At 33.7% G+C, this 24,214-nt stretch overlaps 1 pseudogene; it reads right to left on the bottom strand.

Annotated features, from left to right (window-relative positions):
• Positions 1-639: 639 nt before the first annotated feature.
• Positions 640-24,214, bottom strand: part of LOC139438282 (lysine-specific demethylase 6A-like) — a 67,492-nt pseudogene continuing 43,917 nt past the window's right edge.

The following is a 24,214-nucleotide window of genomic DNA, read 5'->3' on the forward strand; positions in this document are numbered from 1 at the left end:
AAGAACTTTTACCAGAAAAACTACACGCAACTATTGTATTTTGATACTCACCAATACAAATTCAGGAAATGAGATTTTTCTCTTGTTTTACATGCTAGGACTTACATAATGCCCTCAGTTTAACCTCTTGCCTTATAAGCCTTAAGGAATTTACTATATGATTTTACGGAACAAGTTTGCTAACTTACACATTAGGGAATTGTGAATTACATTTTTAGAAAAATGAAACATAATAGAGAACAAAATATAAGTATATCACAGATTTTAAGTGCTGGTCATGACATTGTGATTATACACAATAAATTATTTCAAATGTGATGGAAAACCTCTGGAAAAACAATTATCTTGCAATAAACAGGAAGAAGATTTGTTCTATAAAGTCATAAGTGGCTTCATTCAGTCAGTACCCTAATGACACACCCATTTCTAGTTTACAATTTTCTGTTTCAGGTCATTATATGTAAAAAGGATAAAAGCACACTCTAACCTAAATTACAAAACTAACTCAACATTTTTACATATGTTAAGTAATATAGCTATTACAAGAACTTCATTCACTATAAATGGAAAGAATCTGTTTTCTCCCTGCATATTTCACATTTGATAAACTAATTTTTCAATTGTACAAGATATGTTAGCTCAAAAATCACCTGGTGTTTGACTCCCTGGAACTTCATGAAGAGTTGAACTGTATTCACACACAGTATGGTATGACCCACATGGCTTAAAACATTTCCTGCTGCACCACATGAACAACAGCAAGAAATTTGGTCAACTCATGTAGCTGTATTCTCTAGCTGAAATTAAATAGTAGATTAAAAGTAAAATCATGGCATAAACATCTGTGAGATACAGTGTAGCCATTTCCTCATAAATCTCATGTTCCAATCAGAAAAGCAATTAAATCTATAAATATTTTACTACTGCAGTTTCACAAAGTACTGGACTATTCAATATATTCCCAAGAAAAATTTCTAACAAATACTGTGTAAAAATAATTACTTAAAAAGGAATGTAGTAAATGGATGAAATCGTTTATATTTTATTTTATACTTAACATATAATGAGGGATTTTATATTCATAAGAAAGAAGAAAAAGCCTAATTGCAGAATGTTTTAAAATAATTTAAGACTACAACAACTTTTAGATAAAGCTTTATAAAGTGAAAGAATAATGACTGGGAATGAAAGAGTATGAAACTAGACAATTTCCAGTCCTTAATTCTCTTTGCTCTAGTTCAAGGAAATATTACTGATGAAATTACTTACTTTTTATCATTTGAAAGGTCAATGTTGGTCCCAGACTTTATGGTTTTAAAGGGTTCTATATTCCTCTTCCCAGATATTAAAAAAAAAGAGAGAAAATATTAAATTCATGCCTTTTAATGGAAATCATGATGGACCCCAAAAGTTACATAATTATGTGAAGATGTGGATTCATTATCCAAATAGTCTTTTTGATGAGTTCTTTTCTCATTTTCTTCCTATAGTTCAAGCAAAAATATTCCTGCTTAGAATATTATATCATTTCCTAATTCACATGAATAAATGCTGATTTCTACATGAGTAGTGTTTGTTCAGAAACTAATTTTCTATAGGCTGATTTCATATGAAAATATCTTTAATGGTCACATTAAAGAAAAACTCAAGAAAACTCAAAGCTCAATAACATACTACTTAAACTTTCCCATCAGTCATAAAGTTAATATAAACCTCAGGTAATAGGATAATTTATAAGGGAAGTATGTGCCTATTCTAAATTTACTTTGAAAAAGTTTTCTAAATGACATCAATTTTCTTTACAGTGATAGCAAGTGAAATTTAAGAAGATATGAAAAATGAAAACAGTATGTGAAAAGAAAGAGAAATGTAAAAATAATTAAGGGGAAAAAAGATTATGCTATATGTAATAGCATATTACTTGGGGAGTGGACCTGGCCCAATGGATAGGGCATCTACCTACCACATGGGAGGTCTGCAGTTCAAACCCTGGGCCTCCTTGACCCATGTGGAGCTGGCCCATGTTCCGTGCTCATGTGCACAAGAGTGCTGTGCCACGCAGGGGTGTCCCCCACATAGGGGGGACCCCACGCAAAAGGAGGGTGCCCCACATTGAGCCACCCCATGCAAATAAAGCCCAGCCTACCCAGAAGTGGTGCCACACACACAAAGATCTGATGCACCAACATGACGCACCAAAAGAGACACAGATTACGGTGTTGCTGAGAATGCAAGAGGATGATGGATGTAGGATGACCAAATACCTGAAAGTAACTTGTTTCTCTCCCTGTTACTATGATACAAAGAAAAGAATTGTATGTAAATCAGAAGGTAATGAAATGCAACCCTCTCTTTGGGCCAAATTCCACTTTTGGTGGTCAAGAATATCCTGTTGAAGCATTGAAGTATGAAAATCAGCTTCAACCAGTTGGCCGGACCTGCACAGAAACAGCCCCTTGCTGTCCTCACTTCAACTTGCTTAATTAACATAGTAAAATTCCCACCCAGGGGAGGAGTTATCCACCCCTTTCTTGATCATGAATGTATGTGCAAGCATGATTTCCTGAGCATACTAATCACACAATTATATACCAACTATGTGTGTTCATTCATATGTATAAAAACTAATTAATAAAGCAAATGCTAAGTAATAACTTGGATATTTAAGCAAGGGTGAAACTGCAGCACGGGGAGTCAGGTCTGAGTCACTTTGGACTGGCCTTGGCTCCTTACCTCTGCGGATGTAATAAATGTGAGTTTGCCTAGCTCTCATGTTGAAGTTTACTTCATGCCATCTCTGGTTATCCATAAAGGCCTTGCTTTGAGGCCTAACAAGGACACAGAAGAACACACAGCAAATGGACAGGGGAGCAGACAATGGGGAGGTAGGGTGTGGAAGAAATAAATTAAAAAAAAATAAAAAATGTATACTTCCTTAATATCTGTGAAGTTTTTCACATTAAATGTTGATTGCTGCAAAAGATAATAAAATATTTTTTCTCTTTTTTCAGTTCCAAATATTGTAAAACAATTTACCTTAATCTCTGTTAGCTGCTTATTCTTTTCTGACAATACATAATCCTGTAGTTGAAGCACCTCAAAAGTAGAACAATTAACATTTTTTAAAAAAATGGGAACTCTACCACTCACAAAAAATTACATTAACAGCTTTTATTAAGTATCACTCAGAAAAGAACACAATATTTGCTTTAATTATTTCAACCAGATTAAAAAATGTGAACTGAGGGTTGACTTTCAAACATTTTCTAAACATAAACTAGTAGCAGATTAAAAATTTAAAGGTTTTAATCATTTCAGTTATAAAATTTTGATGAAGTTTAAAACAATAAAGATGAGCATTTAAGAAATAACATTTCTGCAACTTTAAATCTGTGATACTATTCAGAAGTTCTGTTTCATAGTTTAATAGAGATCTGAAAAAACAAACTAAAATATATTTAATAGGAAAATCACAATAGATACTTTACTTGCAAAAGATTTCACAAGGTTCGTAATTCTAAACCTATTTACTGTCTATTGAGTCTTTAATAACAATCCTATGGTTATGCTTTTTTTGATAATTTTTATTCCCCACAAATTATGAGACATTTCTGTAAAATTTCTACTTTTCCCACTGAGATTCATCTTACGATACTAATGCTTTTGGTGAAGTGTCTTTCAGATTAAAAACAATGGAAACATGCCTGTATGTGTGAGATGCACACATAATTCCTTTCATAATTACAATGTTATTCAGCAAATATTAAATAGAAATGGTTATCCATCTAAATAGAAATATTACACAAATGAGGGAGATGCCTTGTTAAGACTAATTTTTATTTCTATATAATCATGTGTATTTAATCAAGTTAAAGTTTGTGAAAGTCTTGTTTAATAAGTTTGCAAATTATAAAATTTATGTATAATTTATATGCATAAAACAAATATATTGCAGCGGTCATGTGCCCTTTTACAACTCCAATAAAAATCTCCATATTGAATACTTACTCTCAAAGACTCCTGAAATGAGGCAGCCTGGTACTGTACATATTCAGCAATTGTAGTATGAGATCTATTACTTTCACAACACCATATTTTCTTTGTTCCAGTAGGGTCCCAGTTTTCATCTACTGGTTGCAGCAACTGTGTCCTTCTACCATATGTTCATTGTTAGCTCCTACCAAAGTTTTGGTGAAGTCCAAGATCTTCATAGATAAATAAGTGTTGTTAGTAACTACAATTAAATTTGTAAATGTATTTCAAAAGTATTAAAAAAATAAAAAAGAAATAACACTTCATGGAGCTCCAGACATTTCCTAAAAGATTTCACTGAATCATGTGATGCTCAAATTTGCAAAACAATCCCTTGAAACCCTGGATCTAACCATAATGCTTCAGTACTCTGAAGAAGTATAGTATTTATAAGTAGGGTCTAATTTCATCTTTTTCCTATGTTCAAAACTTCTATTATCTGATAAAAAGCACTAACTTTGCATAGTTTATATGAAATTAAACATTTTAAATGCCTCTAAAATTTCAGCAATAATTTCACCTTTTTCTATTTATATCATATGCTTAAAATGTTATATATATAAGGGAAGAGGGGTGTGGGGAGACACCATCAAAATAAAAACTGAAAATCCTGGGGGAAAAAAAGTCCTGTATGATGATATGCGTGACTCTCTTGTAAGTTCACAATTTTTACTATACAATTATGTTCATGTATGAATGGCATATGTAAATTTAAAAATATTTAATAGAAAAAAGATAATAGAGAAAACATACAAACTTTTTATCACTTTTAAAAGCTTACCTAACTTAAGAGCTCCAGCAAGGTCAGGGATTACTGTAACAGGGTTGTTAGGATTTGTACAAAATTGATGTAATGGAGGAAAGAAAGCATCACATTTATTTTCCAACTGCAAAATTAAATATTTTGTTAGATCTCAGAAAAATGACTCTTTAATTATTAATAGCAACTCCATATTCATTTTCTCATCCATCTGGCATTGTAAAATCTACAATGAATGCTAACAATTGATATTTTATTGGTATAAATTTTAATATTTTATCATTATCTCTTGATTTAAGAGACACTATTTAAGAGACCTTACTTTCATTATTATGATATAATAGGCCTAAAAATGTCTCTGGTAAATAAATTCATTTTAAAATTTGATTTATTTTTAAATGGTATTATCCATCTCTCATTATAATATTATGGTTCACAAAGTTATACTTAAAATTTTTAACTGTTTTAAGTATTTTCAGAGAGTTCTTTAAGTAGACTTCCATTATATTTTGAATGAAAACAACCATACACACTCCATGTAAATTAAAATAAAATACATGCCTGTGTTCTAATAAATCTTTTAAAAAAAATACAATTAGGAATTTTGCCTGAGGATTGATGACAGGTATTCTCATCCCTTGAATACTACATATTTACCCCAAAACTTTCAAGATATGTCCATGCATACTCTCTGATTTAAATACATACATATATAATTAGTGTGTTCTATTTTCTAAAGATATTAAATTCCAACACTGATTTCATTTATTTCTAAGAAACTGGGGCTCACATAAATACCAGGTGTGAGTAGATTCAATGTGTCCTTTGGCAAGGATGAGTATGGTGTAGACTGTAACCTTGGAGGTGGACATTTATCCAACAAAATGCTGCTGTTAGACAAACTGTTTTTACCAAGATTCCTTTTTTAAAAATTAGAAGAAACAAGGGCTGTATATTTATTTTGAAAACTAAGAGAAAAATAAGAAAGCCTAAATTAAATCCCAGTTTAATTATAGGGCATTTACAAATACACTGTAATTACAGGATATTTGGACTCGTAATTAAGAACATTTGATAATTTTTAAAATAATTTGAGTTCTTACATCATTTAAGAAAAATTAAACAAAATACATTATCTACATTTCATATAAATGAATGACAAAATTACACTCTTTACCCATAATTTTCCAATTTATTCTCTAACCTAAAGAACAAATATGGACCCCAATTTTTCCTTTAATATCTTTTACCCTTTGGTTTTCACCAATAAATATTTAAACAATAACTTGCACCAAAAGTCTAGATATCAATATTACCATTAGTAAAATTTGTCTCTTTGTCAATTTTGCTACCCCTTTTTCATTGTGCTAATGAAAACAAAGGCTTGAAAGTTTTGACTCAAGAATGTTATTACCTTTTTTGTTTTTTCCATTAATTTCATTAGATATTAACTCTCAATGAAATATTTAATTTTCCCCATGAAGTTAGATATAGCTCTGCTACATATATATTTTATTAAATGGTTATTACTATAAAAATTCCTTCCTTCCTTCCTTCCTTCCTTCCTTCCTTCCTTCCTTCCTTCCTTCCTTCCTTCCTTCCTTCTTTCTTCCTTTCTTTCCTTTCTTTCCTTTCTTTCTTTCGCATTGAGGTGGAGAAAGTGGCCACAGTAGCTGCTGAGGATAGGGAGAGAAAGAAGAGATATGATGTGGGAGGATTTTCAGGACTTGGAGTTGTCCTGGGTGGTTATTACCTTTTTAAAGCCAGCACTCAGCTTCCTTGAGTTGGTTTGATTTATTTTGCTTGTTTTTTGTTTTTCTCAGGAGGCAAGGCAAGGGGAACCCAACGTAGAGCCTCCCATGTGGGAGTTAGGCATTCAACCACTTGAATTATTGAATTTTGTTTTATAAATACAAGAGTGTGAAATTGCTTATTAAACTAAATAAGTTATAACTAACAATTAAGAATATAAGCTATAGCACTACCCAAATTTCAACATCTCTTCACAATGCATGATGATCATGTAATTTTTAGAGTTAGGTATGATACACATTAAATTTTGAAATTTAAATACATAATGGACCTAAATTATAAACTGCACAGGTGTTTTGTTTTTAACAAACAGAAAAATGCTGCACTGTATCTGATAAAGGAATAATTCAAGTAACTTCATTAAACTAATGGGATTAAAATGCCAATTATAATTTATACAATAAAGAAACTGATTTCACTGCCTATGACACGTGTCACTTTTATATTTTAAACAAAATATGGTTCATTTGTTTGATTACATGAAGCTTGTTTATAGTCAGCAGTTAAGATGCAATATATCATAAAAACTATTTGAAGTGATTTTGAGAATGATCCAGTGTTAAAATTGTACTTGAAAACATGTTTATGCTAACTTACGTGCTACCAAAATTGAAGCTTATTCAACATCCATGATATGAGAAATGAGACTAGAAAGCATAAACAGTATAGTCACTGCAGTTTGTACATTTGTGTGATAGAAAAAAGTGGTTACATAGAAAATTAAATCAATGGAAAGTGCAAATGTCTGTATTATAAAGATGTAGCAAATAGAAGGGAGCCAAATTCAAGTTTTCTATCACTTGAATATTGTGAGAATCTTAGGTGCTGTAATTCATATACTTTCAATTTACAGCACTGACTGCACAAGCAAGATGAAACAAATGAGAGCTAGTTTAAAAAAGACAAACTAGGAATATAGGAACAGAATACTCAGAATAAATAGTGCTATATCTTATCTAGCAGTTTTTTAATATGTCAAATATTTACTACCTATGGCCAAGTCAGAAATTAGGAATTTTTGTGAAAGCCACTAATCTATGGGAAATATCAATCTTTCTCCCTTAAAATATACTATTACCCTAATTCAAAAGGACAGCCCTGTTGACAAGAGAAATAGACTATTTTTTGAACATGTATATGCCTAAAATTGTTGGAGACAAAATAGTGAACCTCACCAGAATTATTCAGTGAGAAAAAAATGAAGGTGAAGAAAAACTCAGGTTTGGAAAAGATTAACAGTTTAACCCATTCTGAAAACTTCTTAATCATTAGTTTATTTGTTATTGGAGAAATTAGTCAATATTTTAAAACTTCTTTTAAAAAGTGCTTTTTAAATATAGCTTTCTTTAAAATTCCAAGTTTATCATTTGGTAGAGAAATGAAAAGTTACTTTACAGATAAAACTCATGTACAATTAATTATATTTCCTCATGAAGTTTCTTAATCAGGGACATTAAATCATAAAGTCTATGTTTCTTTATCACTTCTTTTTACTTTCAGACTTCTGTTTAGTACAGATATTATTGAAAGAATCAATATGGACCTGACATGACAAATACCATTTCTTACTGGTTCTTTCTCAGCCTCAAAATAATTTTTACCCCAATTTTTCATAAACTGTTCCTTCCTTTCTACAATCTTTCCTCTTTCCTTCCCCTTCCTTTTTGGGGTGGGAGGTGGGTATCTTTAGTAAACCGAGAGATACACTTTCTGGAATAATCCATGTAGCCACAGAAATGGCTGAACATGGCTGTTCTCTTCAGAATGACTAACAGACCTCTCATGTTTTCTTTCTGTTTTCCCCTCCTCTGTGCCCATTTTATTACCTCATCAAATGAGACAAAATGTTTTTTCAAATATAAACAAAGTGGAATATTAATAATCAATGAGATTCATATCTACTCGAAACTCCAACAACTTCCAGAAAAGAAAATGAGTAGTAGGGTTTTCCAGGCCTTGCAATTATCTATGAAATATGATTTAAGCTTTGTGACAATCTTCAAAATAAAGTCAATCACACTGAAACTTATAATCCTAGAAATCAGAAGAGGGAAATGGCATTACACAAAGACATATCTCAGATTACCCAAATGCTTGTCGCATCACATACATTGATAAGGTATAACCAGAAGACTGAAGCATAACCAAGAACCTTATTAAGCTGTTATTTTAAATAAGTAAATATATCAACCTTTGGTGAACTTTGCATTTCTTAGGTGATTCAAATTATAAATGAGATTTTTTAATGGGACCATTAGTCAACAATTTCACTTTGTGAGGAACATACCCACGTTAACCTGCATGCTTTCAGTACTTCTGCTGAACTGGAATATATGGACACAGACACTGATGGTATGATCTGAGAACTAGGTTTGTAGCTAATTTGAGGGAAATCTGTTTCTTTGTGGCTCTGTGAGTCCTCTACCCCTTCTCCATTGGTTCTATGTAGCTCACAGTGAGGACTATTAAGGCTGGGAACACTTTGTGTGGTCATCTGCTCAGTTGACTTAGGAGACGGAGTTGCTGTGGAAATGGCTGAAGATGGTGAAGAGGTAACAGAATCGCCAGTTTTTGTACAAATAGCTGGGAAGATGTTATTTGTCACAGGGTCTGGTATCTACATTGTCACTGGCCTTTCCAATCATCAAGGTGGAAAGCCGAGAATCATCTGAAATTAGTAAATTTGGTGACATGGAATCTCCATGGTTAGGACTGAAAGAACCATCTGGTATCAGCTGATGAACATGATTAGGATGTTCCTTGACACTGGCACAGCCATCGGATGACCCTTCACTGTGCCTGCTCTTATCAGGCACTAAGGATGTATTTCTTGACGGCTTGCTGCTCTCTTTGGTAAGAGTAATGACTTGTTGTACACCTGAGGTAGCCGTGTGAGAGGTGAAAGGACTGAGAGCAGATCCCTCTGTTAATGAATTACTAGGCAGGGTGGAATGTCCCTTCTGATTTTGAATACTAGTGCTAGCTGATTGGAGATTCTGGGGAGGTCCAGTGAAACAGAGATTGTTCACCATTAGGGTCTGCCAAATGTGAACTCTGATCTCTCTGAAGCTCCTAGAAAGAAACAGAAAGCAAAAATAGGTTTAAAATTTAAATTTTCAACTTTGATTTAAATATTTGAATATTAAAAATCATAACTGAAAAATGAAAAGAAGAAACACATTCCTATGGTCATTATCATTTAAAGCCAAGGACACAAATCAAAATGAACCAAATCACTGGTCCAAGATATATACATTTAATAAAGGTAAACTATATATTCATTAATCTTTAAAAATCATCAAGGGGAACAGGTGAAGCTCAATGTTTGAAATGCCTGCTTTTCTCTAATAAGGTTCTGGGTTCAATCCCCAGCACCAACTTAAAAAGGAAAATCACCATTAAAACTGTTAAGACAATAGTAATCCTTAATCAAAGGCAAAATTACTAACTCTATGAATATATTTCAAGAAACAGATTCCACAGATTCCACTCATATGTCTAAAGACACTTGAAATATAGCATCTCTCCACTAAGGATTTATAAAGAGATATAGAGGTAAGTTTCCCCAAATTCAGCTAATTAGAGAATATGATCATACTGGAAAAGTATTTTGAGGGAGAAGTTACCATAGTACTGAATTTAGAGGAAAGTTATTTCATGGGATGAATTACACAATGAAATAAGATGAATAATTCTGCTTAGATTATAGCCTTAGAGTCACAAACTGCTCTGAGAAGACTTTTATTTTACTGAAAAAGAAAACATATTTCTCAGCAATAATAATTAAGAAATACGGGGATAGGCAAACAATAATTTAATAGTTTCCACATGATTCTAATAACAACATATCAAAAATAAATACTGTTGAAAGATTATTTAAACATTAATATATTTTTAAGCTTTCTAGAATATTGGCATACTATATTTAACTTAGATGTTAGAGTTCAGCTATTTTTAAAAATTTGAAACAATTCAGTTAATATCCTAGAATAATTTGCTCCAACAACAGTTATTCAGTTAATATTGAGGGATATAGTTATTTTGTACTTTATATCTACAGAAGTTGTAGGTTTATGGAAAAATCATGCATAACGTAAAGTTTCCATATACACCCCATTATTAACACTTTGCCTTGGAAATGTTAAAATATTATGTTCAGAATATGAAAGAGAAATTTTAAACCCTAGAGACATTTTAGAATTGTTCTTTTTAAGCTGGTGATTGCTTCAAAGGCAAGGATAAAGTCATTTTACTTACACATGAAAATAAATTTGTCAAAGTATAAAATAATAAAAATTTATTTTATAAGCTATTTTAACTTTTGAAGTCAGCCAGGATGCCTGTGAAATACAATTCTATAATTTAAAAAAACATCTCTGAATACAATGTTTCTAAGTAAAAATATTACTTATGATTAATTTGTTTACTTAAAAATCAGGTATTTTAAAAGAATGAGTAAGAACGCAAAAGGATGCAATTTGGTTTTTAATTAGTGAATAAGAAAGTAAAGAAATAATTACAGAAATAATTTAACAGTAATTCTTCAGTTGAATAAACTGTTTCCATAAAATAAAAATACCAAATACTGTACTCAAATCACATTCAAAATACCACAAAAAAGGGACGTGGGCAGAAAAATTAAAAACCCACTCTTTATCATCATTGTCAAACACTGACATCATCAAAATTACAATTCAGAGGTTATCATTTAGCAAGTAAGGAGACAAGTGAAAAAGTAACACTGCTGTTATTTCTTTAGCAAAAAAATATTTTAAGGTAGAAAGAGTCCAAAGAAAATCTAAAGCAAAGGAAGACTTGAAAACTGCCTGCAACTTCAAATACATTCCCCAATCTATACAAAGCTCCATAAGCAGATGACAGTACACTAATGGCACAACCACTTGCTCTCATAATTAGCTGACCACCTATGCACAAACTATGCACAAATGTAAGAAACTCAGGGACCTATTTCTAAAAAATAAAATAAAAGGCTAAAACCAAAGAATAGAGATAAAAATTGGTGCATTGTGTAAGGGAGATTTCACAAACACATTTTTGCAAGTTATACAAGTTACTAAAAAAAAGGAATGGAAGGAATAAATTTCAGAAAAATAAAACCAAAAACACACACAAAGAAAAACACACAAATTGAAAAAACAATTTTAAAGACCCAGGATTACAATACAATATTACATACAATAAGCAAAAAAAAGACTACCATTTAATACATCAAATTCAAACTGCTAAAAGCTGACAGAGGAATATCCAAAAGCAGCCCAGGAAAATAACTCACCACTTTAAGAGAGTATTTAAAGTATTACTATAACACTTGAGGGTGAAAAGACAGAATGTCTGCTTCCATCACTGTTAATAAACTTTATACCAAAAGTACTAGAAAAAATTTCAAGGCAAGAAAATGCCATAAAGAATATCCAAAATGGTAAAGAAGCAGATAATGTGATGATTTATGCAATTACCACAGAAAACTTCAAACCTACTAAAGCTAATAAATTCAGCAAAATTCTGGGGAACGAGACTTAACAAGTACCCCCTCCCCCCCCCTCCCCTTCCTCCCCCCCCCCGTCCCCATATACATATCTAGGAACAATTTAACCAAGGAAATAAAAAGATTTGTACAATCTGAAAGAAAAAAAATGCAAACGAAGAATTCATTATTTAGTAATTTTGTCCTTCAAATAGAAAAATGAGTTTAAAATATGCACCAACATAAACTAAAAGAGTCTGGCTTTGTAGCAAGCAATAAAGGGAGATTAATAACAGGAAAGAAAGAGAAGCTTGGAGGAGAGTATAGAAGGGAGGACTTCAATGGAGAATGGAAAACCAAAAGATTAAAAAGACAGAAGAAAATAAGATAAAAGCCAACAATAAAATGGTGGAAGTAAATAATGTTTTATCAATAATATAATTGAATATATGGATTAAACACACAATCAAAAGAAATCGGCTGACAGAATGGATAAAAAAACATGAGCCATCCATATGCTGTCTATAAGAAACTTAGCTTAGACCCAAAGAAACAGACCATCTGAAGGAGAAAGGTTAGAAAAAGATATTCCATGCAAACATCAACCAAAAGAGAGCATGGGCAGTTTTAATGGTGTCAGACAAAAAAAGACTCTAAATTCAAAAGTGTTATATGACTTAGAAGAAGGTCATTATATACTAAGAAAAGGACAATCCACCAGGAAGGAGTAACTCATAAATGGCTATGCTGCTAACAAAGGTGTCCCAAAACACATGAGGTAAACTCTGGCAAAACTTGGCAAAACTGAAGGGAGAAATAGATATCTCTAAAATAATTAGTTGGAGATTTCATGTAACACTCACATCATTAGATAGAAGTACTAGACAGAAGATCAACAAGGAAAGAGAGAATTTGAACAATATTATAAACCAGCTGGACCTAACAGACATATACAGAACACTGCATGCCAAATCAGTGGATTAAACCAATGTTCACAGATCTTTTTCTCTGAGATAGACCACATAATGGGTCACAAAGGAGGTCTCAATGAAATAAAAGGAATGAAATTATTCAAAGCACCTTGAAGCTGGAATTAAGTTGGAAATCAGAACTATTTGGGAAGAGAAAATTAAAAAATGTGTGGAGACTAAACAACACACTCCTAAATAGTGGATGAAAGAAAAAATTGTAAGGGAAATTAGTAAATATCTTGAGATGAATGAAAATGAGACCAAAACTTCTTTAAAAATTAGTAAAAAAAATTAACTATAGAAAACAAACTTATGGGTTACAGCAAAGGCTGAGAGGGAAAATAATAACCCTAAACACTTATATTAAGAAAGAAGAAAAATGAAGAAATCAAGGAAAAAAAGTCATTTGCAATAGCAATGAAAAGTCTCCAATACCTAAGAACAAATTTAACTAAAGATGTAAATGGCTCTTAGGCAGAAAACTATAAAACCCTGTTAAAGGAAATCAAAAAGACCTAAATGGAAGAATATTGCCTGTTCATGCACAGGAAGACTAAACTTCACTAAAAAGTATATCCTACCCTAACTGAGTTACAGATTTAATGCAATCACAATAAAAATTACCAAACTATTTTTTACTGAATTGGAAAAGCTATCTGTGGAATTTATTTGGAAGAGCAAGTGGCACCAAGTACCAGAGACATACTGAAAAAGAAAAACAAAATAGGAGGACTCACACTACCTAATTTAAAAACATATTAGGTAAGTGCAAAAGGAATTGCAGTTTTAGACTGTGAATTTTAAATTCTTATAACTAGGCTCAGAGAAGGAGATTTGGCTCAACTGATAGGGCATCCACCTACCATATAAGGGGTCAAATGTTCAAACCTAGGGCCTCCTGACCCATGTGGTGAGCTGGTCTATGCACAGTGCTGATGTGCACAAGGAGTGCCATGCCACACAGGGGTGTCTCCTGCATAGGTGAGCCCCACATGCAAGGAGTGCACCCCTCAAGGAGAGCCACTCCTTGCAAAAAAGTATAGCCTGCCCAGGAGTGGCACTGCACACACAGAGAGCTGATGCTTCAAGATGACACAACAGAAAGAGACACAGATTCCTGGTCCCACTGACAAGAATACAAACACAGACATAAGAACACACAGAAAATGGACACAGAGAGCAGACAACAGGGGGGAGAGGGAGAAATAAAAATAAAATTTTTATTAATCAAAATAGGAACCATTAAAATCAAAACATTTTTTGTGAATGAGAAAACAGTTTGTTGATTCCATAAGCATAAAAATCCATGCTTTGGATTCAACAAACTCTGGGAAAGCAGTTTCTGCACTTTGTTGGTTGTGGAAGTGTGTTCCCTGCAAAAGTTGTTGAGATGCTTCCAGAAGTGGCTGGGGAGAGGTCAGGTGATTATGGTTGATGAGGAAATACTTCATAGCCTGATTCATTCAACTTTTGAAGCACTGGTGGTGAGACATGCAGTTGGGCACTGTTATGGAGAAGAATTGGACCCTTTCTGTTGACCAATGCCAGCTATAGGCATTGCAGTTTTCTGTGCATCTCATCAATCTGCCAAGTATACATCTCAGACGTAAAGGTTTAGTTGAGATTCAGAAGGCTGTAGTGCATCAGACTGGAAGTAGATCACCAACAATGACCATGACCATTTTTTGATGCAAGTTTGGACTTATGAAGTGCTTTGGAGCTTCTTCTTGGTCCAACTGCTGAGCTGGTTATTACTGGTTTTTGTATAAAAATCACATTTTGTCATACATCACAATCCGACTGAGGAATGCTTCAGTGTTGTTCCATAGAATAAAATAAGATGAAAGTTCAAAATGACTTTTTAAAAATTTATTTTGGTCAGCTCATGAGGCACCCACTTATAGAGCTTTTCTGCCTTTCCAATTTCCTTCAAATGCTCAGTGACCACAGAATGGGCAATTTTGAGTCTTTGGCAACTTCCTATGTAGCTGTAAGAGCGTCAGCTTCAATGACTGCTCTGAATTGGTCATTGTCAAGTTATGTAGGCTGGCCACTTGCTCCTCATTTTCAAGGCTCTTGTCTCCTCTCCAAAACTTCTTGAGCCACCATTGCACTGTACGTTCACTAGCAGTTCCTGGACAAATGTGTTGTTGATGTTGTCTCTGCTGCTTTACAAACCATTCTGAACTCACATAAGAAAATTTATCAAATTTGCTAACATCATTTCCACAGTTTAAAATAAATATAAACAGCAAGTAATAAGTTCTTAGCAAAAAATAAAGTGAGAAATGCACATTAAAATGATGTATGTAACATAACCACATTTATTTAAGAATATATGCCAATATCAAATAAGAAACATAAACAATGGAAAACAGTAATTACTTTTGCACCGACCTAATACTGCAAAGTTACAGTGGTCAAAACTGCATGTTATTGGCACAAGGATAGCCTAACTGATCAGTGGAACTGATCTGAGAGTTCTGCTATAGATACATATACATTCAACTGATATTTGACAAGGCCACCAAGCCTACTCAACTGGGAGAGAATGGCTTCTTCAACAAACGGTGCTTGTAGAACTGGATATTCATATTCAAAAGATTGAGAGAGAGGCACTATCTGACACCTTATATAAAATGTGATGGAGGAGGCATGGGAAGAGTTTCACCTGGGGCGTAACTATAAGTCATATAAATGTGTTCAAGTGTTTATGGGGCACTGTCATGGTGGGTGGAGATCTACAGGATAACTGAAAGAATATCCAATTCCCATCCTGGGGAGTTCTGCCACAACTTCTAATGGCAGAGCAAGAATGCTCAGTACAGTGGCAGGGACTGGTGAAGGAGGAAGGACCATTCTTGGGTCCATGTTGATGATTGTACTATGAATCATTCCTTTTTTTTTTTTCAGAAATGGGTTGTTGTTTTTTCCCTAGTTTTTTTTAAAGATACATAGATCACAAAAAAAGTTACATTAAAAAATATGAGTTTCCTGTATACCCTACACCCATCCCCCCACTACTTCCTCATCAACAACCTCTTTTATCACTGTGACACATTCATTGCATTTGGTGAATATATTTTGGAGCACTGCTACATTGCATGGATTATAGTTTATTGTAGCTCACACTCTCCTCCAGGCAATTCAGTGGGATAAAGCAGGATATGTCATGTCCAGCATTTGTCTCTGCAATACCATTCGGGACAACTCCAAGTCCCGAAAATGCCCCCACATCACATCTCTTCTTTCCCTTCTCAGCCCTCAGCAACTCCTGTGGCCACTGTCTCCACATCAAGGATAAAATTTCTTGCATTGTTTGAGTCACAATAGTTCTATAGTAGGATATCAGTAAGCCCACTCTAATCCATATTTTATTCCTCTATCTTGTCAGCCCTTGGATTGTGATGTCCATTCTACCTCTAAATCTAGAGGGGGCTTAGATTCCACCTGCCTGATGGATGGGATTTTCCTGCTTGCCATGGTAGGCACCCTCGGTTCTCTGGTGTGGTGGTTACCCATCTTCACTTTCCTGTTAGCTGACTGGGTAAACCCAATGAGCCAGAGCATAGGTGTTGCAACACTGCTTAGTCTCAGGTCCTAGACAGCACATGCCAGTCCAGAGAGTCAAGTCTCCTGAGTATTCACCAACCCTACCACCAATGACAGGTTCAATAAAAGTGACAGAAGTTATGACCCCAGTGGGTGATTTTGAGTCTTTCCTTTGAAATTTAATCTTAGCCAAGTATTGTATTTTACCTAAGAGATACCTCCTGAGAGCCTCATTTGTGGGAAACAAAGGAATGTTGTTTCCATGGAAGCAAGTTACTTTCTGACTACTGGGTCATGCTGTCCCTAGAGATATACCTGCAGGTGGCTAATCTCTCTGGGAAACATAACATTCCAGCAGAATCCAGACTTGATATCTCAAGTAACCTGGGCAACAAGATTAATGAGTATCTTTGTTTCAATAATATAATAGAACATTATGAGCTTTGGTAACTATCTAATTCACTGTGCTAGTAAGAATGAGGTAATGGGAATAGTTAGCTAGAATAGTTCCTGCTTCTCACGGCCTGTTGGGGTATATAAGCAAGCCCCTGAGATTAATAAACTTGTCTAATGAGCTTGAGACTTCAATGCTCGCAGATTCCGTGAACCCAATATTTCTTTGCCTTTCATTCCCAATTCTGTTGGGTCCTTTGACTCCAACAAGTGCTGCCCAATGTGGGGCCCAAGGCAATAACTTCAGCAGAGATTCTTCCACAACAGTATCAGGAATGCGGAAACAGAAAAGCCTTCTTTAAGGTAAGAGCATCAATCAGCAGTAACCTGGGTTTGGCATTGCAGTGTGTTAATATATTTTAATGTTGTTTCCACTAGCATCAGGGTATGGGTAATCAGCCAGGATGCTTGGAAGAATATTCACAAGTTTTAAAAACACTTTTACCTACAGTTGGCATCACAGTAAAAACAGCAGATTCATGACAAAATGTGGCATTGGTGTGGAAAAAGTGGCCATGGTGGCTGCTGGGTGCAGGGAATGGGAGGAAGAGATGAGATGTGGAGGCATTATTGGGACTTGGAGTTGTCCTGGGTGGTGCTGCAGGGACAATTGCCAGACATTGTATGTCCTCCCATGGCCCACTGGATGGAACATGGGAGAGTGTAGGCTATGGTGTGGACAGCTGGCCATGGGGTGCAGCGATGCCCAGAGATGTATTCACCAGATGCAGCGGATGTTTCATGATGATAGGGGAGAGTGTTACTGTGGGGGGAGTGGTGGGGTGGGGGCAGTGGGGGTGAATGGGGACCTCATATTTTTTTAATGTTATATTTTCTAAAAAATGAATAAATAAAATTAAATTAAAAAAAACAAACAGCAGATTTACTTGAGCTTTTTGCCTTAGTTCAGAAACATTGTTACTGGTTTCAGACTCAGGAGTGTAATGTTTGAAATTTGAAACAGTGGAAACATGTAATGAATGCTTTACGAAGAGCATATCAAAAAAGGGAATTCATTCCATTATCAGCATGGGCCTTATGCCACCAGATAGTGGCAGCCTTAGATCCTTTACAGTCTAAAGAAGGAGAGAAAGATGAAATTACTATATTTTCTAAGCCCATAAGTAAATGTGAAATGAAAGAAAGTAAATTGGAACAAGAACAGGAACTTGAGACAAATGGGGAATCATCAGGTTTTTTCCCCCATCCTGATATTAACCCTTTCATCAATAAAAGCTCAGTGAAGTGTCCTAATGAAATATATTCTGTGTATCCAGTACAATCCTCTGCACCTACTGAATTGTCTTCTGTTACTAAGCCTAAATTAGAAATGTTTTCAGATGTTGCCAATGCTTTGCCTTATGTTAAACAATTATTATCTGCTTTCACTGTAACATTACATGCGATACCACCAGATACAAAGAATCTGCAAGGGGGTATTGAGTTTCATCCTGAGCCAATATCTTTTAAACTATTGAAAGATTTAAAATGGGTAAAGATACTAAATAAAGTCCTTGTTAGTGAAATCAGGCTTGTAAGAAAGCGCTCTGTTAAGTGTTAACTAAAATAAAGAAACTGTTCTGGCAGCAACTCTTTAAACCCCCTGCTGTCTACATGACAATGTAGCTGTGGGCTAGTTGGGGTTAATAGAGTTAAGCCACTGAAAAAAGAGAAAAACGTGGCAACATTGGTATTCTGTTTTGTTTTCATGCTAATTCTAATTGGGCGTATTTAACCAAGATAATAAAATTAGTACAAAATTTTTATCAGGGTTTAAAAAGGAATTTTCAGTTTTAAATCAATAGTTTACTCCTGAATTTCAAGTCTCAGTATAGTCTTATAGAGTAATAATCCAAAAATGTGTGTTAACGGTCTGTCTAAACTGCTAAATAAGAGTTTAGCTACATTTCTGCTGCTCAAATTATCTTAACTGATTGCTGATAACTAATAAAAATGTTTCCAAGCACAAGCTTGCATGTTACAGGCAACATGGATTCCAGAAGAAATCTTAAAAGGTAAAATCTAAGATGTGATATTACAGAGAACTTAAAAACAGCTATACCAAGAAAGTAAGAATTATGGGTTAATTGTAAACTGTATGTTTCTTTTACTGTGTTGTGATTATTCTGTTTGTCTATTCATTCAAAGTCAGTGTATATTTTGATACCTCCGGATGGTAATATAAATTAATAAAACTTTATAAAAGAGCTCTATTCAAATGGCCAAAAATTAAATAAGTGCTTATATTAATACTTAAGTTTAAATGTTAATAAGATCTCTGCAATGATAAAAATCATGTCTTGATTAACAAAATTACTATAAGTCCTTTTATAAAAAGTTGTTCTTGCCTAGATTAAAATGAATAGCTTATTTTTCTTCACAGGATAATATAAAGGATGTAAAACTTAAATGAATATTTAAAAAGTTAAAAGTTTGTGAGAATGCTAACTGAAATTTAATAAGTTTTTGCAAATAGTGTGTTTTGTCCTAAAGCAGGATGGCTAATTTTCATAAACTCTTGGAACTTAAATGCATGTGGCAATTTGTAGAAAGTATTGTGGTAACTTTAAGTAAAGAAATGTGTTCTGTAAAGGTAAAATTTGTCTTAAAATTATATAATTATAGTCTATATGGTTATAAATAATTATAAAAAGTCTTATGAAGCATTGTTTAAATTAAAGTGTTTAAGTGGTAATTCCAAAAGGTCATTATTAAACAAACCTGAATTAATAATAATAATAATAAAAGGTAATTTTATAACAGAAAAGCTTTGCTACAGCCAGCCTCCCTTGACAACTTGCTTCTAAGAAACTGTTTCTAATATTGCATGCTACTAAGTATTTAAAGTAAAGAAAAGTTTATTATTTTAACAAGCTTGTTTAGTGCTGACAGTGTTATAAGAAGTTTGCTTGATAATTTTGCATGTGGCTATATGAAATATGTTTTTATTATTAAGGAAACAGGAAATAATTTTGTCCTAAGATAAAATGATTGGTTATTAAGAAAGAATAAAATATGGAACAAAGCCTGAGTGAATACTGAAAGTGCAGAAGGTTCATGGAAAAGAAATTTTTATGGTTAAAGTTGAATAAGATTTGATGGGTCTATCTATAAAATTTTAAAGGCTTTAGTATCAAGTAGTATACTAATGCAAAGTTAAAATTTTGTTCTTTCTTAAAGCCTCTCAAATCATTAATCTCTTTTTGGTAAAAGTTCTTATCCTCAATAATCAGTATACAAAGAAAGCCTATTTTATCAAAATAGATTCTTGTGCTTTAACCTTATCATTTCCTCAGTGTTCAAAAAAGGAAAAGTCTTATCTCTTTTAAAGAAACATAATGTTCAAAGCTGCTATCTCAAAATCAAATCATAAATATAGCCTTTTATTCCAAACTAATTATAAGAGATTTGTTCTTTTACCTTGAAAGAAAAATTAAATAGTTGAGTTCATTTAATATGTTAAAATTTAAATTAAAAAGTGTTTTAAAGTGTTATAAAAGTAACAAGTTTTTTCTTTCCTTTAACCCTCTGTTAATTAAAGTTGTGTGAGTAAAAGGTTTCTATTAATGCTTAAGAGTGTATAAAGTTGCCAATATTTCAGCATAATATAAAAGTGAAGTACAATGTGGTTAATTATGGTTTTAATTATTATAAAAGAGTATGTGTCACAGAAAGAATCTCTTATCATAGATTAAAGTAACAACACTGTAGTATGCAGCAATCCCAAACACTGCTAGTTTGTTGCAAAAAGTTAATGTCCAGCTGTATTGCTATCACTTTGTTTTAAAACTTGCTAAGACTTTCTTTCTTTCTTTAGTGTCTTCTTAGACAAATCAAGCCAGCTACATTCCTCTATCTGTAAAAAAAAAAACAACAACAATAAACTTTTACAGTGCTTTTCAGGACTAGGTGCACAGCCCAACCATCTTGTACAGTATTTACTGATAGTAATAATAATAATAAGCAGCATGTGTTAATTCTCAAAAAGAACAGGTTTGGCAAAATCCTTATTCATCTGCTCAACGCACAGAGCTTTCAGCCATCATTAAAGTTTTACAAATGTTTTGAGAGCCCTTAAACATTTTCTCTGACTCTGAATATGTATGTCTTACTGTCAAGCATATTGAAAGAGCTCATATCTTTGCTACTGATGAGTTATCTCAACTTTTCACTAACTTGCAATGTCTCATTAGGTTAAGACAGCATCCTATTTACATTACTCATATACACTCTAATACCTCTTTGCCTGGTCCTATGACAGCAAATAATGCTTGAGCTGATTTATTAGTAAAGTGTTTACAAAGTGCTTGTGATTACCATGCTTTAACTTGCATTAATGCTAAAGGCCTGTGAAATAAATATCAAAAGTTAACAAGACTACAGGTGCAAGAAATTATTCGCACTTGTCCTACTTGTGGACCACTAACAGTGGTGCCTTTTCAGGCTGGAACTAATCACAGAGGCCTGACTCCTAATCAATTAAGGCAGGTGGATATTACTCACATACCATCCTTTGGTAAACTACAATGTGTTCATGTTTATATTGACACTTATTCTCATTTTATGTGGGCTACTGCACAAAGTGGTGAACGTTTTCATCATGTTCATTCACACTTATGGTCTGCTTTTGCTGTAATGGGATGCTCTCTGAAAATTAAAACTGATAATAGACCTCCTTACATTAGTAAATCCTTTAAATATTTCTGTTTAAAATATAGTATTGAACATGTTACTGGCATTCCTTATAATCCTACAGGTCAAGCCATAGTTGAACACAGCCATCATACTCTAAAAACTATGTTTTTAAAACAAAAAGGGGGAGATGATGGTATTATAACACCAAAAGGTCAATTGGCAAAAGTTTTATTTACTTTAAATTTTCTTAATGTTTATAATTCATTGACACCTGTGGAATGTCACTTTGGAAAATGTCAAACATCTACAGTGGATGCAGGAAATGAAGATCAACCAATATTCTGAAAAGATATTTTAAGCAATGAATGAAAAAAAGACAAGATTAAAGTATGGGGGTGAGGCTATGCTGTTATCATTTCAGAAAATGGAGAACAAATTTGGTTACCTGTGAAGAGGATTAAACCCCAGAATGAAGAGATGGGTCTCCTGCAACTTCTGATGATGGTGATCGTAAGTAATGAGGAAGCTGCTGGTAATTACACTTAGTGGGTGTATATACCTAACCCCCCATTACTTAGAGTGTTAACCCGAAAAGATCCATTCTTTCATATATATCGGAAGAAGATCCATATATTCCCTGGACAAACTGATGATCGACTGCCAATTAAACCCTATGAAGAAGAAGAAAGAATTGATAAACTCATATTATCATTTGATTATCAACCCTTATGCATTGGTAACCATCCTTCCTGTATGTATGTTAAAAATTGGGCCATAATTATCTTCAAAAATAATAATACTCAGTTTATTGTGACTTTATTTCCCTCTTCCAATTTATTCATGACCAAAAATCCTACTTATGATTATCCACAAAAAGACAGTAGGGATAAAGAAGGATGGCAAAAGTGCCATATAAGAAGAGGAGCTGTCATTTTAATGATTCCTATGGAATAGTGTGGGAAAGTGCCCCTATGGGAAGTCCCATTGAATATAATAACAGATTTATTTGGTATGGTCTAAATAGTAAAGGACAACAAAAAATAATTTTCACTAAAAATAATAATATTTAGAAACAGAAAGGGAAACAGATCCCTTCTTCATAGTGTAACATTACATCTATACATAAAAGAATCCCTGGAAAGTTTTTCTAGGAATAGCTCTTACTATAGAATGGATTGAGAATAATAGTAAGAGGGGTCAATATCTGCATTTAGATCAAATTATCATCTTCAGGCATGTGTAAGAGATCCTTATGTGTTTGTGGTTGGAAAATTGACTATAACTGAGAATGCTCTATTTTATAAAAGTGGGGCTTTGCATACCTGTTTGTCTGAGAACATTTTACAGAATGGAGATTTCATTACAATGGCTCAGAGGCGGCGCAGAGTATGGATTCCAGTGCGACTGAACTGAATTTGGCAATCATCACCTGAGAGTCAACTGCTGTTCCATGTGGCTCAAGAAATCCTGAAGCACTCGAAATGATTTGTGGGGCTGATAATAGCTGGCATATTAGGACTGATTGGTGTCACTGCAGCTGCCGCTACAGCTACTGTAGCCTTGCATGAGACAGTGCAGACTCAACAATACGTGCATGAATGGCATAAGAATGCTAGTGACTTATGGCATAGTCAAGAATATATTGATGGAGAATTAAACAGTAGAGGTAATAATTTAGAATCAGCTGTTTTGCATATTGGAGATCAATTGTATAATTTAAACTTAAGGGGATTGAAATGTGATTGGAATGAAAGTAACTTTTGTATTACTCCACTTGCTTATAATAATTCCATATTTGTTTGGGAAAAGATTAAAAATCATTTGATAGGTCATAAAAGTAATATGTCATTAGAGATAGAAGAATTACAGAAAAAGATATTAGAAATGTCTCAAAATCAGATTTATGTAGCTGAAGATAAGGATATCTTTAATGATTTAATTTCTCATTTTAATAAGTTTAATCCAGTAGATTGGTGGAAGTCTCAACATTTTTATCAGCTTTAGGAATAGGATTTTGTGTATTAATCTTGTTGCTCATTGTTGTCATTTGCCTGGGATGAGAAATATGCCGAAACCTGCACCATGCTGATGCAATGGGACAAGCTAATAATTTGGTACTTGCAAAAAATCTGATATAGTTCCCCATGGTCAGAGAACTTGGCTGGTAGTCAATGACAGGTAAGACTCTCAGAGGAGGGCAGCCTAAGACAGGCACAGCCACCCTGACTAAAACAAAAGGGGGAAATTTGGGAAACAAAGGCATGCTGTTTCCATGGAAGCAAGTTACTTTCTGACCTCTGGGTCAGATATACGTGCAGGTGGCTAATCTCTCTGGGAAACATAACATTCCAGCAGAACCCAGACTTGATATCTCAAGTAACCTGGGCAACAAGATTAATGAGTATATTTGTTTCAATAATATAGTAGAACATTATGAACATTGGTAACTATCTAATTCACTGTGTTAGTAAGAATGAGGTAATGGGAATAGTTAGCTAGAATAGTTCCTGCTTC

The sequence above is a fragment of the Dasypus novemcinctus genome, chromosome Y (genome assembly GCF_030445035.2).
Source record: "Dasypus novemcinctus isolate mDasNov1 chromosome Y, mDasNov1.1.hap2, whole genome shotgun sequence".
Lineage (NCBI taxonomy): Eukaryota > Metazoa > Chordata > Mammalia > Cingulata > Dasypodidae > Dasypus > Dasypus novemcinctus.